Genomic DNA, 25,021 nt, shown 5'->3' on the forward strand with positions numbered 1-25,021 from the left:
TGTAAACCTTATAGAGCTCTTGTTCCCCTTACATCACGTCTTTTAAAACCAGGGCTTCATGGGAAGCCCTGAGCTCCTCCTTAAAAGGCATTATGGTACTGCAAGTTTTGTTGGTTGAACTCATTTCCTTTGGGAAGTCTTAGCTGCTGCCTTTAAACTTGGTTTGGCTCTGCCACACAAACCTGCTTTCCTGAGGCCAGTTCCTCTGAGATTCTCCCTTGGCTTCGGCCCCTCGCTGGCTCTTTGTTTTGGATTCTGTAGTCTTCACCTCCTGTGACTACTTGGCCTGTGTTTGCCAGCCTGGCTCTGCTGGAGTTGGCTCCATACCTGTGAGCTCAGCCAGCCCTCCACGTGCCTTGTGTCTGAGCATTCCTGTACAACACCTGCCATCCTCAAAGCCTGGCCTGCCTCTCCTGGGCAAAGGTGGACTCTTTCTCGTCTTTAATAATAGCCTGGATTGACTTATTATGCCTTTCAACACTAATCAGGGAGGTATTCGTAAATATATGGGACGTGCTCCACAGAGCAGACTACTAGACATGGCTTAAACTACTCAGACATTTATTCCATCAATTAAGCAGTTCAGAAAAGGCTGGTGTGGTGCGCAGGTGGTTTGGTGGCTTGATAATATGGTAAACAACCCAGTTTCTACTGTTCTGCTTTCTCATCCTTAGCTTCTTTATGAACTTCCCTCCTGGATTCGAGACTGCCATAGCTTAAAGCCACGCCAGAGTCAAAAACAGAAAAAGAAACAGAGCAAAAAAGGACGTTCTATGTAGGGGTGCCTCTTCTATCAGAAAGAAAAAAAAAAGAAAATTCTGGAAACTTCCTAGAAGTATTGTCTTACATCTCATTAGCTGGAAGAGGGTCTTATGGCCACTGCTTGTTATACCAAGAGGCTGGGGAAGTGAATATATGGCATTGCCTCTCTGGTGGAAGGGAGCATGGGGCATGGGTTTGGAAATGCCCGCCACACCATTACTCGAGAACTTTGATAAGATTTGATTTTTATTTTATGCAATTTAAGTCACAGTAGATCATGCTACTTGAATTACAAAAGCACTTTAATAGTGATCATATTTCATAACATTTATTCTGCCTGTCTTTGTTTTTTCCTGTCTTTCCAGGTTCATTTCCTCTTATTTTATTTTATTTTATTTTATTTTATTTTATCTTATTTTGTTTTATTTTATTATTATTATTTTTTCAGTATTCATTCCTTCTGATTTCTGGCTGCCATCCATCTTTTCTGAGGCCTTGAGGTTTTTACCTGATTCTATTATTCTAACACTAGAAACTCACAGACCTCAAATGACATTACGGGTGGTAAACAATTTATTACTAACTAACCGCAATATAAGTCTAAGTCTACTAGTTATCTGCCATCATCGTAGCAGGGCGCTAATTGTGTCATTTTAAAAAAGGTGCATGCCACATCCGATTTAAGCTGAACCATCTAACACACAAAGCAGCATCCCCCAAACAGCGCGCAGGGCTTTATTTTTCCCTTCTGCTTGCCTCCTTTGAATCAAAAACAAAATAAAATACAGAACACAATGACTACAGAGTCAGTGATCATTGCCACAGCTTCCTCCTTCGCTGTCCCCCTCCCGCCTCCCCCTCCCAAGCCAATCACCTCAGGGGCTCCACAGTCAGTGAGGTGGAACTCATTTCACATTTGAGGAGAACAATGATAGAAAAGCGTTCTGCATGCAGAGCAGGGCAGACTCGCTCTCAGCAAGCCTTTCAGCAATGCTGCTCTGACTGTCCCGATTCTGCTAGTCATAACAAGCTTTTTAAAACAATTATTTCAAGCTATATTATTAGTATTGGTAATAAGAGCAACCCTTTATCGAATGTACACATGTGACAGAAATGATCTCAGGTACCTTTCTAACAATACTGTTTCTTTAATCCTCAGCACATTTGCAAGCTAGATATTAACTTACTTTGCATGATAGAGGCTGACAACATCTCAGTAGGATTTAAAGGACAATGAAAAAACATTTGCCCTGCATATTTTGGTCTCCATTTTGAACTGTCGCCTGAAATTCTTTCCATTATTTTTCCCATTTTCCTAGTCCAGCGATCTGTTAGGCTTAGGTTGAAGTCCCTAGAAGCAGAACCTGAGATTAGGTTCTCACGAAAGGCGATTTTTTGAGGGAGTACTCTCAGAAGGAAGGGGTGAAAGGAGCAGGTTAGGGCAAGGGAAGAAAACTCAGCAAGGGAGCGATCTTGCCTGGAGCCCAGCTGCAGTCTGGATACTCAGAATACAAATTGCACCATGGATTTGTTCCCACCTTGCAGGAAAGGGCTGCCATTCAGTACGCCCTCCTCAGTCTGTCATCGGCCATTGGCTGGTCGTGTGTGTGTGTGTGTGTGTGTGTGTGTGTGTGTGTGTGTGTGTGTTTTGTGTGTATGTCAAGGTGTCATCCATACTGCTGAGACATTTAACCAGGGGAAGGGGAAGCTGTGAGTTTTTAGCAGCCAATATTCACAGTGGTGGGGTTGTGGGGGGCATGGGTCAGCCAGCCTTGTGGAGGGGTACTGGGAGCATCTGCTGTAGTCCTCCTCTGGCACTGTTCAGATTTACATGCTTCTTCCATTAAGTTTATTCCATCCAGGCACAAACTTGCCGCAGTGAGTGGGAGAGTGAATGGGATAAATTATAGCCCCCACACTGTGGTTGGTCTCAAAGTGATAACTGGGACTCATTTTCTCCCTCTTTTATTATCCATTTTAGACCCCTTCCCCCTACCTAGCTAGTGCTCCTGCTGGTCTAGGTGGCTTGCTTGGTTGGGTGGCCCATATTTTAAGTCCTTGTGGAGTCTGAGTCTCTGATCACTATGCCCTTGTCAAGCAATGGTTGCTGTACTTGACCATTTACGTTTAAAACCAAGTGAATACCAAGAGAGGCACTTGAGTACCAGATATATTTTTATCTGCCCCTAATATGTAGCAGCAGTTCTAGCTCTTCGAGACAATCAGGGTTAAATCCTTCTGCAATACAGTACAATAACTCCTTTTCATACTAACTCGATTACTGTCATGGTGAGCCTAAGGTGACTAGATATCAACAGTAGCTTTAAGTTTAGTGAGCCTCTCATTGTGTTATTTGGTGGATATATTCCCTTCTGGGACCAAGAACTTAAAACTAGTAATACCTAAAGTTGTAGGAGTTCCCCAGCTGGGTACCTAGGAGTGATGGTAAATAGGATCATCCCAACATCTTCCCACTGGTTCCTGGACCCATGAATTCTAGCTATTGGCAGTATAGCACCATATAATAACCCCTGGCTTAAGGTATAAGTGGCATCCCGAAGAATGATGCTTCTTTCCCACAGGGTGTCATCTCCAAGCTGGTGTATCATCTGTACCTTCAAGATGCTATTCTAAAGCCCTGTAAGGTTCTGGACAGTATGGTACATGGCATAGCATGGTGTTGGTCTTGATCCAGAACCCTAGGCTTGGGATTGGTGCTGTGTCTTTGCTGTTGTGGCTGGCTGGAGATTCTGACAGAAAGCCTCTGCACTACAGGTGCGCTAGGAACATGGAATCTACTGGGCTGTAGGAACCATGCTTCAGGGTTGCTCATTTTCAGCCTGCAGCTGTTCTTTGTGTGAGCCCTGCGAGCAAGCTTCTGTGCCACATGATAAACAGATGTGTCCTCTAACACCCGAAGGGGTCCACAGAGCACTTTGCTTCTTTCCTAGAGGTAGAAGGGGCAAAATAATTTGTCTTTTCCTTTTGAGAGGAGGTTCCAACACGCCTTAATCCACCAGACTCCTAAATAATTCACCAGGAGCTGCAAGTTCTTGGATCTTTATGGGGTTTATCGCCCACGCTGTGGAGCAGTGTGTCTTATTATGTTCAGATCTTGCTCATCAGGTCTTATTAAGATGAGTTATTAATACTGGTAGATCAGTGTAAGGTTCTGTTCATGTCAACAGTCGGCTGCCCTTCCCCCTGCAGTCTCCCAGATAACGTGGCTCCCATTCATCTGAGGGACTTACCCTCTGTTCAGAGGAAGAGGCAGCTCAGAAGAGTTAGCAGCTACCACTCACAGTAGCTGAGGACAGTGTACCAACCCTGTGAAGGGGAGGGCTGTGGACACACCCCAGCACCCACCACAGCCCATAAACATAAAATGATGTTATCTGGAGACAAGGGAGGACAAGTGTTGGGTGGGGAAGGGATCAAAATTCAGGATACTAGGATCTCTCGGGAAAAGATTGCATTGAAGAGCAGTGAAAGGCAGTTTGCTTTTCGAGAAAGAGGGGAAACTAGAGTACTGGTTGCCTGAGTTCAGAGTAGCCAGGGCCCTTCCCGTGGAAGTGGCAGCGGTGTGGGGGAGAGAGGATTGTTAAATATTCAGTAAGTCAGTGAGTCAGTTGTGAAACCCTTGGCAGTTTGAAATTGTTTGTGGTGGGAGTATTCCCAGAACAGAAATTGGCTAACACTAGAAATTGGGGCTTTGTTCCTCTTCCTGAAAGTAGTTGACCAGCACATCATTGTTACTAAAAAATTTCTGAAAAGAATGTCAAAACAGGAAAAGGTAAAGAGCCCAAACCCCTAAACTCTATCTACTTAATAATTTATCCTGGAGCCAGATCTAGTCCCCGCACATTTTTCTCTTTCCACAAAATACAATCAGAAAGTGCCATCTGGTTAGCCATTTTTGAAGGCCATTATTGTCATTTTCTCATTAAAACAAATCCATTTACTTCCAGGGTTTTCTCAGTAACTTTATGTTGCCATAGATATGAAGAAACTCTCCCCCATTCCGTTTCTCAGCCTCCTGTGGATTTCTTCCTCATACAACCGAAGAGCTAATCATGTTACTCCCCTGATGAAAACAAACCCGTGGTTCTCGTAGCATCTACATACAAAATCAAACTTCCTAGTCCGCTGTATGAGCCTGAGTTCTTCTCAAAAGCAGAATATGAAGCAAGGACTTGCGTGAAGGTAGCTTACTGGGGAAGTGATCTCAGGGCAGGAGGGAGAGATGGAGGAATGTGGAAGAGGGTAGGAGGTAAAGCCAATACAAAGGTGCATTGATCACTGCCTTGAGCGACTAGGGTTCCTTTGATCCTACATCCTGCCGGGGCCTTTTGAGGAGTGTCTAGAATGCCTTTCAGAATCCACACCAACAGGGAGAAGCATTTTTTATGGGCTCTTTCCTTTTGGTGAGGATCACCCCAAGAGATCTATATCCCCCCACGCACCACACACCCATTTCTAGGCTACATAGGCCTAAGAGCTGAGTGGTCTTCTTTCAGTGCCCACCCTGAGGAGCTGGAGAAGATCCAGAGCTCAAAGCAAAAGATGTATGGCACAGATTCATGGGGGAGTATCTCTCAGCACAAAATGAAACAAAGCTCCTGTGGAACTGTTTCTTGAAGCCGTGGTTGGGACATGGAACCGAAGAGGCAGCTGATATACATGACGTATAAAGCTTTCCCTGATTTTCCATTTTACTCTTCCAGCCTCATCTCTGGACATCGTATCCCCTAGAGCCTCTGTGTACCAATACAGGTCCTCTAACCATACTTTGCCATTTTATATAATCTAATTTTTTCCCTTTGTTTTTGGTACATGCTGATTTCTCTTCTTGAAATGCTGCTACTTTTCTCTCAGTTAACTCAATCTTTTAAACTTACCTCAGATGTGCCTCTTCCCTAGAAGCTTCCGTGCTTCCCCCCAGTTAGTGTTAAATGCCTCTATAGCTCTTGAACCACCTGTATTAGAGCTCTACCAAAGCCCCATTACAACATACTATAACTCTAACACAGAAATCTATTTACTACTTGGCCTGCCACAGAGACCTGTGAGGGACCATATTTTAAATGTCCGTATCCTGGGTGCCTAGCATAGTACTTGGCTACATAATACACGTTCCATAAATAGTTGTGGCCCAAAGGAATTGAGTACATTTTGATTTTTCAGTGGACTGCTTTTCCCAAACAAAGAAAATCTAATCTAATTTAAGGCCATTCGAAAGCAATTGAACATGGATATATTTTGAAAGAAATTTACTAGGTATCCAAATATGTCTTTGATATATATAAAATCAACAAAGCAGTAACAATGAAACTATAAAAAAATCAAGCAATAAATCAGTAATTATGAACATAGGGCTCCTCCTCTCAAGAATTAGATAGGGAAGACACAGACGCATAACGTTATTAATAATAATAAAAGAGGAGAAGATAATACACTGAGAGATGAAATATTATGAGGTAGTGTGGGTAAATAGGGAAATAACTAGCAGAAAATATGTTTACTAGGAGATCAGAAGATTCTGGGATCTTCTGGGGATAGAAGGACAAGGAAGTTTCTAGGCGTGGATAAGATTTGAACTAGGCAGTATATGGAGTAGTGGACAGCAGTGACTCTGGAAAAGATGTGTTCAAACTCCTCCAGCACATATCACCTTCATCTGTGTCATCTTGGGAAAATTTTAGTTGCCTCATCTATAAATTTGAGTCAGTAATTATGCTTTATTTATGTGGGTATTTTGAGGATTAAAATAAGCAATATGTTTATAGAGATTAGAACAGTACCTGGCATATAACACTTTATTACATATGATATACTTACCTTAGAAAATGGGGAAGTGAGTCTTAGCACGGATATAAGATATGTTTGGGAGCCAATAAAGGGAGTTGAAATGGTGGGAGGTAAGACTGGAAAGCTGTTGAATTCTTAGTGAGAACCCAGAAAGTCAGCCATAGGCAGCAATGAGGGCAAACAGAGATAAGATGACCTTATGTCTTAGTTTCCCCTGTGGTTTAATGCCTTGGTGTAATTCTTCGGACACATTTCACTTTCAAAAGTGTCTTGTTTGGGTAAAGGATATCTAAAAAACTGATATTTAAACAGGGGTCATAGGGATTTGTGGAGATTATCTGGCATAAATATGTAACATGCACTCAGTAAAACATTTCATGGATTGGTAACAAACTGTTGCATGTTTGTTTAAAATCATTTTTGTTTCCATAGAATCATAAAAAGCCGGTACTGAAAGGGGCCTGGAGATAGATGGTAGAATTCATTATTCATTTTTATATTGGTGCATTGTAATTTGCTTGCAATGTATTTGGAAATGTTCAAAGAATTATGTGAAGCTGAATTTTTTTGTCTAAACAACAAAAACCAAACAAAACACAAAAAATAGGAGAAAGTCAAAGCTCATGGCAAATAAATTACAAATAGCTCATGCATATGGGAAGTGCTTTACTTCATATGCAAATGACAGCCCTGAACTATTGTCATATGCCAGATTTGGAATTGTATACATTCATCAATAGTTTGGTTTAGATAGTGATAACACGATTACGTGGCAGTGTTTGTGCAGTGATGTCAACATTCTGCACTTTGCCCTTATTATCTAACAAACATAATTGAGAAATTGGGACAGTAAAGTGCTGATTCCAGTGGTATGAAACATCATTCTTATGACTTTAGTAAGGCAAAATTTGAAATCATCAGTTATGCTTAAAAAAACAAATCAATCTAGTGTCGAGTCAACCTAAGTCCACGCACTGGGCAAGAGTAAGAGATGCAGGACAGGACTTCCATGAGCCCTGTTGGCTTGTACTGGCTTGAAGCTGGTCAGAACCCATGCAAAGCTGGTCACCATAGTGGGAAATGGGATGTGTGACATGTGACACCATGAGGATCTGCAATGGTATGTGAGAGGTGTCTGATACAAAATCTTCTTTAGATTGCATTGATATTTTCATTTCACCTACACTGACTTCTCTGAGTTCAGTTCATTTTCTTCACACATTTGGAATTAGAGTGTGCAGGGTCACCTTGAATGGAAGGATATTTCTTTCTCTCCGCCGACCAGTCTGGTAGTTTTTGGCATCACCACTTCAGTCTAGGACCACATCTTAAATGGTTACTTAAGACTTTTGTTCTCTGGTGATACTGGGTATGTTTTATATCCAATTACAAAACCAGGAGGTGACTTGGCTCAGGTTCTCTTTGCAGGGCTCTGTCTTGCTACATTTTGTATTAACTGTATTTCTAGGCAGCTAATGAGGTTATTTTTTCCCCCCAGGTACCTGTCATGAGATGATAAGTCCTAGCCTAGCCCCATTTCAAATAAGATTCTGGTTTTAGTCTATTGCTGTGGGAACTATGTGACATCATCCCCACCTACCACTTTGTTTCTATTTCTGGTCCTTGATATGAATATCTCATTTTGATTTTTTTTTCAAAAAAATCTACTCTTTTTCATTTTAATCTCCCATACTACTTGGAGCATTGAGTTGGGGCATATCTATGCCTAAAGTTACAATGCTATCTTGACTGGGCATCTCTTGGAAAAATGATTTTGAACAGATAATTTCCCTTCCAGGCAAAATACTAATCAAGCGTAAGTGTAGAACAAAATGTTACCGTACGTGCAAAGATTCAGGAGCGTTTGCCTTTCTCATATCGTTTCAGAAAAAAAAAATTAAACGTGTACTTTTACAAAAAAGAAAGTTACAAACCAAGAGATGAAAAGATTTGGAATTTAGGAAACATCATGGGTTGCCTGAGTTACATAGACACATTAATCAAGAGAAAAGAAAGTAAATTATAAACATCAGGTAAAACCAAAGCTGAAGAACTGTCATGATCCGGTACATAGCACATGAAAATTCATCATTTTGAGATGGTAGTCAATGTTTTTGGTCTTTCATGCCACCGACATTTTGAAGAATACAGTTATTTAGCAGAACATCCCTCAATCTGGGTTTCTTTGACATTTCCTCATGATTGGATTCAGGTTACACATTTTTGGCTGGGATATTATGTAAGTAATGTATGTTTCTGGGGGTATCATATCTGAAGGCACATGTCCATTTATTCCTTATGGATAATATTACTTTTGATTACTTTATTATGGTGTTGTCTAGTATCTCCACTGTATAGTCATTTTTAAATTTTATTTATTTATTTTTTTGTGTTCCTTTTTTGTTTTGTTTTGTTTTATTTTTGTTGTTATTTTTTTTATTATGTTCAGTTAGCCAACATATAGTACATCATTAGTTTTTGATATAGTGTTCAATGATTCATTAGTTTCATATAACACCCGGTGCTCATTACAACACGTGCCTCCTTAATACCCATCACCTGGTTACCCCATCCCCCTACCCCCTTCCCCTCTGTAACCCTCAGTTTGTTTCCCCAAGTCCAGCATCTCTCATGGTTTGTCTCCCTCTCTGATTTCTTCCCACTCAGTTTTCCTTCCCTTCCCATATGGTCCTCTGTGCTATTCCTTATATTCCACATATGAGTGGAACCATATGATAATTGTCTTTCTCTGCTTGACTTATTTCAGTTAGTATAATCCCCTCCAGTTCCATCCATGTCGATGCAAATGGTAGGTATTCATCCTTTCTGATGGCTGAGTAATATTCCATTGTATATATCTACCACATCTTCCTTATCCATTCATCTGTTGAAGGACATCTCGGCTCCTTCCTCAGTTTGGCTATTGTGGACATTGCTGCTATGAACACTGGGGTGCATGTGCCCCTTCTTTTCATTACATCTGTATCTTTGGGGTAAATACCTAGTCGTGTAATTGCTGGGTCATAGGGTAGCACTATTTTTAACATCTTGAGGAATCTCCATACTGTTTTCCAGAGTGGCTGTACCAGTGTGCATTCCCACCAATAGTGTAAGAGGGTTCTCCTTTCTCCACATCCTTGGCAACATTTGTTGTTTCCTGTCTTTTTGATTTTTCCATTCTATCTGATATGAGGTGATATCTCATTGTGGTTTTGATTTCTATTTCCCTGATGGCTAGTGATGTTGAACATTTTTTCATGTGTCTGCTAGCCATTTGTATGCCTTCTTTGGGGAAGTGTCTGTTCATGTCTTCTGCCCATTTCTTCACTGGATTGTTTGTTTTTTGGGTGTTGAGTTTGAGAAGTTCTTTATAGATCTTGGATACCAGCCCTTTATCTCTAATGTCATTTGCAAATATCTTCTCCCATTCCGTGGGTTGCCTCTTAGTTTTGTTGACTGTTTCCTTTGCTGTGCAGAAGTTTTTTATCTTGATGAAGTCCCAAAAGTTCATTTTTGCTTTTATTTCCCTTGCCTTTAGAGACGTGTCTTGAAAGAAGTTGCTGTGGCCGCTGTTGAAGAGGTTACTGCCTATGTTCTCCTCTAGGATTTTGATGGATTCCTGTCTCACATTGAAGTCTTTCATCCATTTTGAGTTTATTTTTGTATATGCTGTAAGACAGTAGTCCAGTTTCATTCTTCTGCATGTGGCTGTCCAATTTTCCCAGCACCATTTATTGAAGAGACTGTCTTTTTTCCATTGGATATTCTTTCCTGCTTTGTTGAAGATTAGTTGACCATAGAGTTGAGGGTCCATTTCTGGGCTCTATATTCTGTTAATAAATAATTTATTGGGAGATACTCTGAGGCTGTGTGATTATCTTGTTACTCATCAAACTTCTACACCCAAGATTAAGTACACATTGATGATTTTTGCCTAAATAAATTTTTAGAATTATGTTTGCACAATGATGATTTTTCCCCCTACAGTGATTAGTATTCTTCTGTAAGAGAGATTTTGTTTCTCCTTTGTTTATAGATTTATTTATCCATCTATTTATTATTAGTATGTATACTTGCGGATTCTTATTCACTGGGTTATAATCCATCACTGTCCTTATTTATTTTAATGCTTTAAATCTTCCAGTTTGGGCCAATAGGAGCCCCTTAAACTGGCACTGGTGTCTTTCTGACATGCCCCAATCAATTGTGTAGACACTTCCTGACTTCTTGGCATAAGGTGTTCCAAGCTCATTTTATACCTTCTCTGATCATCCCAGGAATCAACCATTTCTTCAAAGAGCCTCAGTACCTTTTGGTGCAGAATGGCGTTAAGAAACCAAACCTGGGTAGTAGGTTTGCTCACTGCTGCTTGTCTGTCATCGCTTGCCTGTCCTTTCAGTGAACAAAGCTAATGATGATGGTGGAGGAAGTTCTGTTGTAATTTGGATTTTTTTAAGTTAATTTGAAGCTTATGCTATTCTTCCCCTCCTAGTAATGCTGATGCATAGAATGTGTCATTTTATTTTTGCTCCTTGTTGACCTTACTTTTGGCGGGGAGAATGTGTACAGTGATTTGGACTCAGGAAGCCACCATTATGAGTGCTGACCAGAACTTCTGAGATCCGGTCTTTTGGTGTCTTCCTTATCCAGGGCACTTTCAGTCTCCAGGATAATTAAAATTTAAATGGAGATTTTCAATGAATTAATGTACATGCTGATAAAAACTTCGAGACTGGAAATATATGCTCTATCTCCATATGATCTTTTACCTTCATAGTGTGTGATTGCTTTAGGGTCAGAGAAGAAAGCTTGGGGGGAAATAAAGCTAAGGATTGCTTCCTTAGAAAGAGCACTGATAGGAGGATGGCTTCTGTAATTTGCTTTTATACATTGTGTTCAGAGGCTGCTGCTCTTTTCCCAATACATTTGGCATTTTCTCTCTCTCTCTTTCTGTGTGTGTATGTGTGTGTGTATATCCAAAACTATAATCCTTGGCATTTATGAAAGTCTAATCTGATTTTCTTGCTGAAAGCAGAAATATATAGAGGAGAGAAAAAAGTATCCCATTTCCTCCAGTATAGATAGCACAAATGAGAACTTAGTGTTGCATTCCAATGAGATTGTAGCTTTCATTAATTTCACACTCACAGCTGATGAATGAAAATTGTTCTGTTGTACTAGGCAGACTGCTCCTGCAGAGTAATTAATCCCAGATGAAGGGTTGCAACAACTGCCACTGAAAATGCTGTATGTCTGCAGCTCAGCTGAAACTCGCGAGCGAGGCCTTTACCGGCAGCGACTTGTGACTTTATGATTACGCTCACTTACACAGGGAGGGTGACAAATGGAGCCACTGACACTCATTTTAATTAAATAGACTCCAAAACAGGTGGCCAGTCAGGATGAAGGAGGTACAGAGGGCTTCTTAGATAAGAGCTTCTTAGAGCGAATACATTTCACTGTAAAAGAAGCTGTCCTAGGCGGAAAGGCTACCTCAATGTTTCCGGCTGGAGCAGGAACAACTGGAATTATGAAGCACAAACCAGATCCTCTAATAGGGAAACAAGATAGAATTAGACAAAGTGATAGGAAGGGAGGAAGTCCATGAACGAGTCACCTTAATGTTTAGTTTTTTAATGTTATGAGATCTGATATGGAGCCTCACTGGTGAGTGTGTTTTAAGATTCCGGCATCGCCAGTGCTGACTTCTCTCTGAGTACAGATGAAGTGGTTTGAAATCAGTTGTATACGCACAAGCTATTTCTGCTGAAGTCACCCTGTTGAGTATCTCCCTTGCCTCAGCAGCCTCACCTTCACGAAGGTGTAAACCTGGGGTCACAGCCATGTTTTTCTTGAGCAACTCCAGCTCTAACAAAGTTTTGTTTTTTTCTTGGAGCACTGAAGTTCCCAGAAAGAGTTGAGCCTCCTTGCTTCCCAACATGTCATGTAAGGACCAGCAGTTGCACCTGGAAGTTTACTGTAAGAAACAGAATTTTTGGTTCTATCAGACCTAGGGAACCAGAGTTGCATTTTAACAAGATGCCCAGGGGACTCCTTTGCAAGCCACAGTTTGAGAAGCATGGCATGAGAGGACTGGATCTCACCGTTGACTTTATGGTATCTCTCCATTTTCTTCCCCTCATTCCAGCTCCATTTTCTGCCTCCTACTGTTGCTGGTCACAGGCATGGTTCCTTAATGTTTCGAGTTTGTCTGTCTTGTTCCCTTCTAGAGTGTATGTTCCCCGAGAGCATGTCTTATATCTGCCAGAGCGCCATTTTACTTGGCTTTCAGTAACTATTGGCTATAATTAATTGTTTAACTTGTAGATTTGGTTGATTAAAAAGTGAGAATTGAAAAAAAAAAAAAAAAACCATGGAAATACCCCCTGCTTCTGCCCCAGCAGGTGCCCATGTGGTCTATGATGAAGCTCTTTGTGCTTTGCGTTGAAAGAGCAGATAACAGCACAAAGGATACTTGTCCACAACTCCCCCATCTCCCGTGCTACCTCCCTTCAATTTTATAACAAATTCTTGTGCTTTGACCATCTTTCTTCTGATACTGGAGTTCTTTCCCAGTAGGTGCCTGAGTTTACTCACATGAATACAGTGCTAGGACATTCTCCCCCTTACATCTTTTATACATTCTAAACCTTAGGGTGAATCTATCTTAGGTACGAGCTGGGAGCTCCACTAGCTGACATTTTAATAATAACTATCATATGACTTAATAATACTCTGGGTTAAAAAAAAAAACTTCTCTATTAGTTGCTAATATTTTTAAATCAGGAGATTTTACATAAATACAGATTAGTAGCATCTCTTGACACATCTGGGCCTGCATTTCCTGAGGTGACATCAGGTAGAGCTGTGTAGCGGCTGGCTGGTCAGACAGGTGCACTTTCCAAGATGCCACTATTTCGATTCCTCTTTATTATGTCTCTAGCCCAAAGTTCAAGCGTCCTTGGTATTTATCCTCATATCTACTCTGTTGGTTTTTTAATACCTGGCCCAAGTCCCCCCTGTTTACATTGCTTGCTTATCTCCTGTGGGCATTTGAATTTGAGGCCATAGGCCATCTTCTTAGTCTCCTTTTTTGGACATGGTATTTCTATTTTTTTAAATTTATTTAATTTTTTAAAAAAGGTTTTATTTATTTATTTGACAGAAAGAGACAGCCAGCAAGAGAGGGAACAAGAGCAGGGGGAGTGGTAGAGGAAGAAGCAGGCTCCCAGGGGAGGGGCCTAATGCGGGGCTCAATCCCAGAACGCTGGGATCACTCCCTGAGCCAAAGGCAGACGCTTAACGACAGAGCCACCCAGGCGCCCCTGGACATGGTATTTTTAAAGGGTGCCATTTTCTCTTGCTTTCCATTTTATAAAGGTGCACTATAAAATGTCATTCCTTTCCAGGCTATACCTGGGGTACTGTGATTCCAAACACAGAAAGATTCATACCTTTCACATCAGTGACTTCAGAATTGGGAGTTTGACAGAATGTGAGAATACATTTGAATGATATAGAAATTCACAGGCCATGTTCTCTTGATTGCTCTCACTGGACCTTTTAGAATGTATTAACCCAGTGGGCACTGGCCATTTCCAAGAACATATTATGTATTGAGTAAAAAAAAAAAAATAATCAATTCCCCAAACTCCTTTTTATTTTCTTCCTGGAGCTTAAAATTTTAATTTCTAGGGGTGTAAATTTCTATAATAGTTCTTCTCCACTTCCATTATTGATTCGGAAATCTGTCCTTGACTTCTGTAACTTTCAAGGAGCCCGATGCATATTCCTACTGGTTTGCTTTGGGAGATATGGGGTGTGTAGAATTATCACATATATGTCCAGCACGCCTGTGGAGTATCTCCACTGAGCAAAGCATTATGGTTTTGTGCACCACAGAAAGGACCCTAGATCTCAGAGAGGGAAGCAAAAAGTCTGGCCTGTGTGTGAAGAGCAGGCTGGAAGTTAGGCCCTGCTGACTGTCCAAGGGAGGACTTTTCCCCAGTGTGCTGCTCCTGCATTTCTGGCAGGAAGAGTTTATTACAGGACAAGGGATACTCTGACAGATGACTTCTAGAACTGGCTGCCGTACTTGGAGTCAGCAACTGGAAAGGTGAAGGGGGAGGTGTGGGGAGAAGGATGAGCCCTGAGCACAGACAGTGAATACATTCCTTGGCAGTTGTCCCAACTAAAGAGAAAAATTTTAATATTTCTAATCATATGCTTACCCATTCAGCCAAAAAGGCTTTTATTTTACAGCTTATGATGAACTAGTGTGAGAACTAATTTGCTTCCCCTGCCATCTGCACTTAATGCACACATCAGACAGAACGCGTTCAAAACCAATTACTAAATTATGATATATGTGTTGGGACAGAGTGTCACATAGAAATAGCAAATAGCAGTGTAATGTGTGGTAATCATACCTAGAGGAGCTGGAAGCTTAGAGAATGTGTCGACGTGGTGTGTGCAGAGCACCCATCAAAAGGATACAGAGGTTCTGCTTCAGATCCCACCTCGGTGGTGTGCATGGGAGTGAGTCCTCCTATCAAACTGGATTAATCCTGAAGAATCTGCTTCCCTTCCTCCCTCCCTCCCTCCCTTCCCCCTCCCTTCCTTCCTTTCTCCCTCCTTTCCTTCCTTCCTTCCTTCCTTCCTTCCTTCCTTCCTTCCTTCCTTCCCTCTTCTCTCCCTCCCTCCCTTCCTTCATTCCCTCCCTTCCTTCTTCCCTCCCTCCCTTCCATCCTCCCTCCCTCTCTTCTATCCTTCCTCCCTCTCTTCTATCCTTCCTTCTATCCTTCCTTCCTTCCTTCCTTCCTTCCTTCCTTCCTTCCTTCCTTCCCCCTTCTTTCTTCCTCTCTCCCTTCCTTCTTTCCTCTTCTTATTTCTTGCAAAAATTTTTTCAAAGTAATTTTCACAAAATCAAATGTTTCATTCTTTTCTCATTTCCTACATCAAGCCATTACATTAGTCCTGGTTAAATCCTTATTGTAGTGATCTTAATAATTCTTCTCTCTGGTTTTTCTTCTTCAATCTTTAGTAAACAAAGGCCAATAAATTATTGCCAGTAGCCTTTGCTCTAGGGTTATTATTCAGGCCTACAATAATTTCCTTTTAAATCTCTATCCTAGAAAATAAATAGCAATGAGCTGTCCAGACAAGTTCCATCTATACCCACATCCCCAGTTTTAACCATTTCTAGATTTTCCCTTTTTTCTCTAAGGATCATCTAAATTTGGGACTTCAGAACTGTATTATGGTTCTGGTTACCGAAGACCCCACTGCAAGAAATACTACGGTGGAGGATGGTGGTTATTTTCTAGTTAAAGTGTTGGGCTGGGGCCTCTTGTACATGGGAAATGCTATAGATACACACACATACACACACATTTAGTCCATCTCTAAATAATTTTTTGAATAGTCTGAAGTTGGTGAAATTTACATAATAAATGGTTTTATTCCCTTTAAATCACTCTCTTTAAACGTGTTTCATCCAATCTCTCTCTTTTTTTTTATTTCATAAACATCTCAGACAAATCCCATAAATATGCCAAACTTTTCTACTCCTAAGACATTACTTCTCTCATCCCATTCAAGTTTTTTCTTTCTCTTCCTGCTGATTTGACTTAGGGCTGGAAGGACTCGGAGAGATGAGAGGGTATGTTCTGCTCCTAGAACATACCATCTGCCTTCCTTTCCCTCACCCCCCTCCCTTTCTAAGTCCCCATGCTTATGCTTCAGGGAAGAGAAACGTGATTGAAAGTGACAAGGATTTCTCATTTATCTCTTGGCTGACACTAGCTGGCTGTCCTAGATGCTCCAGAGCATTGTTTCCTGGCCCTAACATCTGCGGGGCCTGGGACACGAGTACAGGTGGAGGTCTAGACACCCTATGTCTAAATATGAGAAAGTTATATATCAAGCCAACAAAGTGTTAAATATATTTTTTTGCTTATCTTGATATATATACATTTAAGGCCAGGTTAGAATTTAAAATTCTTGAATTCCTTGCAATTTTGTGTGTTAACATGGGATGAACCATCCCTGCCCTTCTCCCCACCCATGGCCCCAGGCCTACCATCCTTATCTTTCCAGTCCTAGATCTGTTTTACACCAACTGTGGCCTTGCATACCTGTGTATAGTTGCTGGAGCCAACAAGTTCAAGCTGTTTGACTTCCTGCCACCTGCTGCAAAGGACCGTGCTTTGGCCCTCTTTGGGGGGAGCCGTTGTGCCCCTCAGGGAAGAAGTCTTTGTGGGCTCTGAAAGCAGGCTTAGGACCACTGGGAGAGAGAATTCTGCAGTACTCAGCATGATATGAAGAAGGCACAGGCTTCAGGTAGGCACATCCCTTTGTCCCTCACCTTAGAGGGATGGGCATGACTGTAGGAGGGCAAGAATAGAGTCCTCTAAAGGGCAAGCTAACAACTAGCCCTGCTAAGGATCCTCTCTGCTCCCTTTTGTCTTGTTGACATAAGGTGGGAGGGGGGTTGAATTGAGTGAGGAGGTGGTTGGAGGATAGCAGAGCTCATTTATTTCTTAATAAACCCACGAGGGTCTGTTGGTCCCCAATTATTAGGTAATTTACGTTCCTGTGTTCTCAGTTTATAGTCTCAGAAGCCATTCCAGAGCCAATAAGAAAACCTCTCAACAACCTAATACACATGCAAACCAAATATCTTTCCTATTAGAGTGGGTAACTTTGCCAATTCAAAAAGAAAAAAGGACTGTTTAGCCAAATATTTACCTTGATCTTTGCTTTTTGTGTATAGAAATTTTCTTTTACTTCACAGTATACAAATAGCGTAATTGTAATTTGGCTTAAAAATGTGTTCCGAGCAACATGCAAATTACCAATTTAATCCCTTCTCTTCCTAGCTTCGCCCCGTGCTTCTGCACCACCATCTGTCACCGGGGTAGGCAATGCACACACAGTATTCCTGCAAGCACCAATTCCTAAAAAATCTCCAACGATGTGTCAACATGGTTTCTTTTCTTCAGAGGCATACATAATAGATATTGCTTACTTACTAGGCGTCATTCCACAGGCAAGGGGATACACACCTTCTGATATGCTACCATCTCTCTAATCGTTCTCACTCAAGGATCTTCAGAATGCTAGTGATTGAGCATGGAGTTGTTATGGGGATAAACTTGAATTCACTCAATTTTAAAAGGTAAATCATTTCCAAAACCATTGTTACTATTGGTAAAAATTACCACAAATCGCACAACTGATTGTAATACTAAAATGGCAAGCAATTCCCTTGATGATCTAAAGCAGAAAAAGCAGGGCATTGTGATAAAGACAGAGAATCTGATTCCTGGCAGGGCCTCTGATTTATGGGAGGTCCTAGATAACTGGAATACGTCCTATAATTCACTTTCAGATTCAACAGCACTCAGTAGCTACTGCCTTGCTTTCACATAGATATCAAACTTTTAGAAATATTTATGTGAAACAAAGTGAGACTTGTATAATAAACACATGTGTGCATGTAATATGCCAGGAATAATGATTGATGAATTGATGATTTTACCTATATTTCACATTTAATCCTTAAAACAACTCTGTGGAAGAAGTAAGATAATTACACTTTATATATAAAGAAACAGAGGCTCAGAGAACTTACATAATCTGCCCAAGTTCATATATTTAAAAAGCAATGAACTAGTATTTTCTACTATGGGAAATAATATGGAGGTTCCTCAAGAAATTAAAAAAAGTTCACCATACGGTCCAGCACTCCTACTTCTGAGTATATGTACAAAGGAAACAAATCATTATCTTGAAGAGATATCTGGATTCCCATGTTTCTAGCAATAATATTTAACAATTGCCAACGTGTGGAAATAACCTACATGTCAGTCAATGGATAAATGGATAAAGCAATGTGATATATATACAATTGAATATTATTCTTCCTTCAGAAAAAAAGGAAATTCTGTCATGTGAGACAACATGGGTGAACGTGGAAGGCATTATGCGAAGTAAAATAAGCCAGACAGAGAAAGACAAATACTACATAGTATCACTTGTATGTAGAATGTAAAAAATATATAAAAATATTTATACAGAGAGAGAGAGAGGGAGAGAGAAAGAGAGAGAGAGAGAGAGAGAGAGAGAGAGAGAGAGAACTCACAGAAACAGAAAGTAGAAAAATGGTTGCCAGAGGTTGACAGTGGGGGAAATAGGGAGAGGTTGGTAAAAGGGTACAAACCTTCAGTTAGAAGATGAATGAGGTCTGAAGATCCAATGTATAACATAGTGACTATAGCTGATAACATTGTATTATATAATTAAGCTTTGCTAAAAGAGTAGAACTTAAATATTCTCACCTACACAAAAAGCTAAGTATGTGGAAATGGTGGAATGTGCTAATTAACTCAATGAGGGGGAATCCTTTCCCATGTACATGTATCAAATCATCACATTGTGTACTTTAAATATCTTACAATTGTATTTGCCAATTACACCGGCTAAAGCTGGATAGAACAACAGAAGAAGCAATGAAGTTGTGTTACAAATTCAGGACATTCTAACTACAAAATCAGTTTTCCTTTCTACTATTTACTTCCCTCCCATTTTCTTTTACTGCTTTCCTTTACTTAACAGAAATGTATGGAGTACTTGTTATGTGCCAGGTAGGTCTCCAGGTGCTGTGTATACACAGGGACAATCCCAAGTTCCTGCCTTTGCCTTGGAAAGGCAGATGGTAATCAAATAAATAAATTAAAAAAAAAAACTAAAATAAATATATAATGTACCTTCAGATGGTGGTAAATTTTATGAAGGAAATCTCCAAAAGGTAAGGCAACTGAGAATGAGGAATGAACAGGTAGGGGGGGCAGGGATAGAATTTTCTTTCAGATGTGGAGGTCAGGGAAGTCTAGAAGCGAATGTGCTTCACAAGGCATTGACTGCTTTATTGACGTGTCTAAGTTCCACCATGGCCCTGGAAACAAGGTGCATTTGTCAATGGAGACCCTTGGTTGCTTTCGGCAGTTTGTTTGTAGCTCATGGTTTTATGTAGCAATGTCTGCATTTGCATCCTTTCTGAAAAAGAAATGTGTGAGATGTCTTCAAATGCATAGGAAGGCGTCTCAGTATATGTAAAATGATTTTTAAATTCTTACATGGCAAATAGGTACAGATCTTGTGTTTAGGTCGAATGCCCCTTTAATGAGGACAATATTACATGTTTTGGAAAGAGGAAGAAAATTAGATGGAAGGGGGGAGTAAGTGAGAAATTAGGTATGGCATTAGGACAAATTGCTAGTGAAAGAATGTGAAACCTATAGATACAAAAACAAAAGCCTCAACTTTATATTACTTAGGAATGTATAAACCTTAGGATAATTCAATTCTAGAAGCAAATAAAAAGTGAGTCATTTTATGAAATACCTCAGCATCCTAATCAGAGGTTCATTTTAAGAATAAATTGCAGCATTCCAGCAATAGACAAATGGATAAAGAAGATGTGATATATGTATGTATGTACATATATATACACATATATATACAATGGAATATCAGCCATAAAAATGAATGAAATCTTGCCATTCGAAACAACATGGATGGAGCTAGAGAGTGTAATGCTAATCAAAATAAGTCAATGAGAGAAAGACAAAATACCATATGATTTCACTCATGTGTAGAATTTAAGAAACAAAACAAACGAGCAAAGGGAAAAAGAGAGACAAACCAAGAAACAGACTCTTAACCATAGAGAACAAACTGATGGTTACCAGAGGGGAGGTAGAAGGGGGGATGGGTGAAATAGGTGGTGGGGATTAAAGAGCACACTCGTTGTGATGAGCCCCCGGTGTTGTGTGGAAGGGTCGAATCGCTATATTGTACACCTAAAACTAAGATTACACTGTATGTTAACTAACTGGAGTTAAAATAAAAACTTTTTAAAAAAGAATACATTGCAGCTGACCAATTAATTAAATTTTGCTGATTTTAATTGCCTATGATTTTTTCCAGCGATTTGATCATTATTGTAACCTACTTCAACAATTCCCTTAATCTCAGAGTGACATTCTCAGATGTAACTGCCTTTAAAAAAATGCTGAATCTATACATAAAAACTTACCAATTTCCTTCCTTTACAGTTATAAACGAAATGGAATCACTTGGGTTTGTACCCTCCCAGCATCTTTGCAGGGGATTTAATGAGTGGAGAGGGAGGGCGAGATGGAGAGAAAGTACTTACTTTGATGGAGGCAAAAAGTGGAGGAATGGGTTAGACCCAAAGACAGCAGATTCATTTAATCTCATCAACCGTTTCCACCACCTCCAAGAATCAGACCTTGAAGCTGAGTTGGACACTTCTGGCAGTGATTGAGCAAAAACTTCATTATAGGGTTCCTCTAGGTGGGGAAAATTCAGATACCTCTGCCTCAGTAATTACTCCATTAAATACTGCCATGAGATAAACTGCTTTGATTGAACATTTCCAATCTCCTTAAGAGACAGGGTTTCTTTCAAATGGGTTCTAACCTCCTAACTCTATCCATCTGAAGATGCATAACTGATATTTATTTTTAAAATTTTTTGAGTACAGTTGACATACAATGTTACTTTAGTTTCAGGTGTGCGCATAGTGATTTGACAGTCTTTACATTATGCGCGGTTCATCACAAGTGTAGCTAGCTAGCTTCTGTCGCCATGCAGTGCTATGACAGTACCACTGACTATCTTCTCTATACTGGAGCTTTCATCCCTGTGACATTCATTGTGTAACTGGAAGCCTGTAACCCCACTTCCCTTCACCCATTTTGCCAAACCCCTCATCCCCCTTCACTCTGGCAGCAATCAGTTTGTCCTCTGTATTTATGAGTTTGTTTCCGTTTTTTGTTTGTTTATTCATTTGTTTTGTTTTTTAGGTTCCACATATGAGTGAAATCATATGGTATTTGTCTTTCCCCATCTGACTTATTTCACTTAGCATAATACCTTCTAGGTCCATTCATATTGTCACAAATGGCCAGATCTTATCCTTTTTTATAGCCTAGTAATAGTCCATTACATATGTAGATTACATCTCCTTTATCCATTTATCTATCAATGCACATTTGGATTTCTTCCATATCTTGGCCATGTCAAAAAGGTTGCAATAAGCATAGGGGTGCATATATCTTTTCAAATTAGTGTTTTCATTTTCTTTGGGTAAATACCAGTAGAAAAATTACTGGACCATAGGGACCATAAGGTATTTATATTTTTAATTTTTTGAGGAACCTCCATACTGTTTTCCACAGTGGCTGCACAATTTCACATTCCTACCAACAGTTCACAAAGGTCCCTTTTTCTCCACATCATTGCCAATGCTTATTACTTATTGATTTTTTTGAATCTAGCCTTTCTGACAGCTGTGAGGTGATATCTCATTATGGTTTTGATTTGCCTTTCCCTGATGTTGACATCGTTTTATGTATCTGTTGGCCATCTGTATGTCTTGTTTAGAAAAATGTCTGTTCAAGTCCTTTGCCCATTTTTTAATTAGATTATTTGTCATTTTTGGTGTTGAGTTGTATAAGTTCTTTATATATTGGATATTAACCCCTTATCAGATATATTTTTTGTGAATATCTTCTTCTGTTCATTAAATTGCCTTTTCATTTTGTTGATGGTTTCCTTCGCTGTGCAGAAGATTTTTATTTTGGTGTAGTCCCAATAGTTTATTTTTGCTTTTGTTTCCCTTGCCTCAGGAGACATCTAGAAAAATGTTCTGACAGCCAATGTCAAAGAAATTACTGTCTATGTTTTCTTCTAGGAGTTTTATGGTTTTTTGTCTTGTGATTAGGTCTTTAACCCATTTTGAGGTTTTTTTGTGTGTCTGGTATAAGAAAGTGGTCCAGTTTCATTCTTTTGTGTGTAACTGTCCAGTTTTCCCAGCACTATTTATTGAAGATACTATCTTTCCACCATTGTATGTTCTTGTCTCCTTTGTCATAGATTAATTGGCCATATAAGTGTGGATTTACTTCTGGGGTCTCTATGCTGTTCTATTGATCCATGCATCTGTTTTTAATGCTAGTATCATACTGTTTTGATTACTGCAGCTTTGCAGTATATCTTGAAATCTGAGATTGTGATGCCTCCAGCTTTGTTTTCCTTTTTCAAGATTGCTTTGGCTCTTTGGGGTCTTTTGTGGTTCCATACATATTTTAGTATTATTGTTTTCTAATTCTGTGAAAAATGCTGTTGGCATTTTGATGGGAATTGCATTAAATCTGTAGATGGCTTTGGGTAGTATGGACATTTGAACAATATTTTTAATTTTTCTAATCTATCAATGTATCTTTCCAGGTAACAATATGTAATATTTCTATCTATAATATCAGTCACTGCAAATAGTGACAGTTTTAGTTCTTCCTTGCTGATTTGCATGCATTTTATTTCTTTTTATTGCCTGGTTGCTCTGGCTGGGGCTTCTGTGTTGAGTAAAAGTGGCAAGAGTGGGCATACTTCTCCTGATCTAAGAGGAAAAGTTTTCAGCTTTTCACCACTGAGTATGATGTTAGCTGTGGGCTTGTCATATGGGACCTTTACTATGTTGAAGTACATTTTTAATTGTCCATCAGAAAAATCAATCCCTAAGTAACATATTGGTTTTTAGTGATTTTCTTCTTTCCATTTCTGCTGGAGTTACTTATTCTCCATTCATTTATTAATTCAGCTCATGCTTATTGAGCATTTACTGTATTTTGCAGGATAGCCCTCATTGCTGCCAATGCAAAACTGGTCATTGTGCACTGTAAGCTCTGGAGTTTCTGGGAGAAAGAAAATAAAAACAAACCATTACCCAAATCATTATTATTATTCTGAACTGTTTTATTTGTCTTTACCTTTACTATCGACATTACCTGATATGGAATGGGACCCTCTTAGAGAGCATTAGTTAATTTGGACCATTCCAAAGGATCCAGAGATGACCTAGTTTAGTTTGTAGGGTAGGGATGGATCAGCTAGTAGTTTTACACTAAGATTTTGAAGAGTTTCCTAGGTTTTACAGTTTAGTTTGAAATACATTGTGTACTGCTTCAGTAAGGTAAGGTATGGTTGTCTTGCTCTGAGCTGAGTACCTTGACCAAAGAATCTATAGCATAAACGGATATGGGTACAGACACTAGAAATGATGGTACCAAAATTTATTAGGCCAAATTTAAGGGGAAAGTACTCTAAATCCCCTCCTATGGCTATGCTTCCATAGATCTCGAAGGAATCCCTCAGAGGTTGGCCCCTGACAGTATTCAACCTATACTTGATAAATTTACTATGAACTTATGTACACATACTTACTGAATGTTTATGTGCTAAATACTATGGTAGGCATTTTGAGGAAGTAGAAAGGTGTTTAAGAGTCAGTTCCTTTCTCAAGTTCTTTACCTGTTACTTGGAAGAGACAGATGAACATGTGAAACAATGTAATAGCAAAAGATGGCTTGAATGTCTGCATTCAAGGTAGAAAGGAATACAAGTAAGGTGAAAAAAGAACCATTTTACTAAGATCTTTGGAAAGCTTGGAGATCTAAGATAACCTTGCTTTAAAATCTGGGAAATAAAAATAGAAAAGAAATGTGCTTTGTTGGGGGGAAGGGGAATTTTCCCATCAAGGGTAAATGTTTGCTTTAGCTTGGGTTCCCCAGATAAGAATTTGAGTGAAGTGATCACAGGAAGCCCCAGTAGAAGAGTGGAAATTGAGACAGAGAAGGGAAGGAAGCAAATAAACATTGTTATTGAGCAAGTTACTGCTCTTGACAATCAGTCCTACAATATAGGATGCACTTGAGAGGGGCAAGGGGTCTGAGATATTTATTCTCCAGCCCTCAAAAGTCACTGGTGGAAGGCTATTCCACAGAGGTGTTAACTCCCCGGAACTTCCAGCTGAGAGAAGGCCAACAGGTAGAGAGTCACAGGTTTGTGTCCTAGGATCAGTGGCATACCCTGAAACTGCACACCATGGTGAGATGGGGGCGGGGCTTCCTACTTTGGGAAGTAGTCCTGCAGAGGCTCTCAAGCTTGGCATGAAAAGCATTCTGATACTTAGATCTGTTAGACGTTGACTTTGCTGCAATAAATGGAAAAGATACACACTCAGCAAACGGCACCAGCAGGTATCAGTCCGGGGAATGTTCAGGAAGCTTGGTTTCTTATGTGTCTCCATTTTCTCTTAAGAGATGTGTTTACATTAGCAGCAGTGGTCTTCTGCCTCCTTGGGGTGAGGTCCTGCTGGGCAGAGGCTTACCATAACTTCTACACCAGTAACGCTTTACTTGGTGTTCCAGATTCTTTTATGAGGCGGTCAGTCAGGTGTGGCCACAAGAGAAGACAGAGGAGAGGCTCAGGAAGACAATGTTTTTTAATACTCATGGCTTCTAGAGACAGGAGGCATGGTGTGACATGCCCAGCCACATGGAAAAACCACCAGGGTGAACAC

General features: G+C 40.0%; 1 protein-coding gene across 4 annotated transcripts in view; it reads left to right on the forward strand.

Moving 5' to 3' along the window:
• GRXCR1 (glutaredoxin and cysteine rich domain containing 1) overlaps window positions 1-25,021 on the forward strand; it is a 296,287-nt gene that overhangs the window by 193,388 nt on the left and 77,878 nt on the right. Inside the window, exon 5 of one of the 4 annotated variants that reach the window (XR_008958378.1) lies at window positions 16,669-16,911. The exons of 2 other annotated variants lie outside the window; for them this stretch is intronic. The gene's annotated coding sequence lies outside the window, so the exon portion shown is untranslated. Of the gene's footprint in view, window positions 1-10,108; window positions 10,523-16,668; window positions 16,912-25,021 lie in introns of those variants that run through there. One more of the 4 variants, XR_008958376.1, reaches the window with a different exon arrangement.

The sequence above is a fragment of the Ursus arctos genome, unplaced genomic scaffold (assembly GCF_023065955.2).
Source record: "Ursus arctos isolate Adak ecotype North America unplaced genomic scaffold, UrsArc2.0 scaffold_9, whole genome shotgun sequence".
Taxonomy (NCBI): domain Eukaryota; kingdom Metazoa; phylum Chordata; class Mammalia; order Carnivora; family Ursidae; genus Ursus; species Ursus arctos.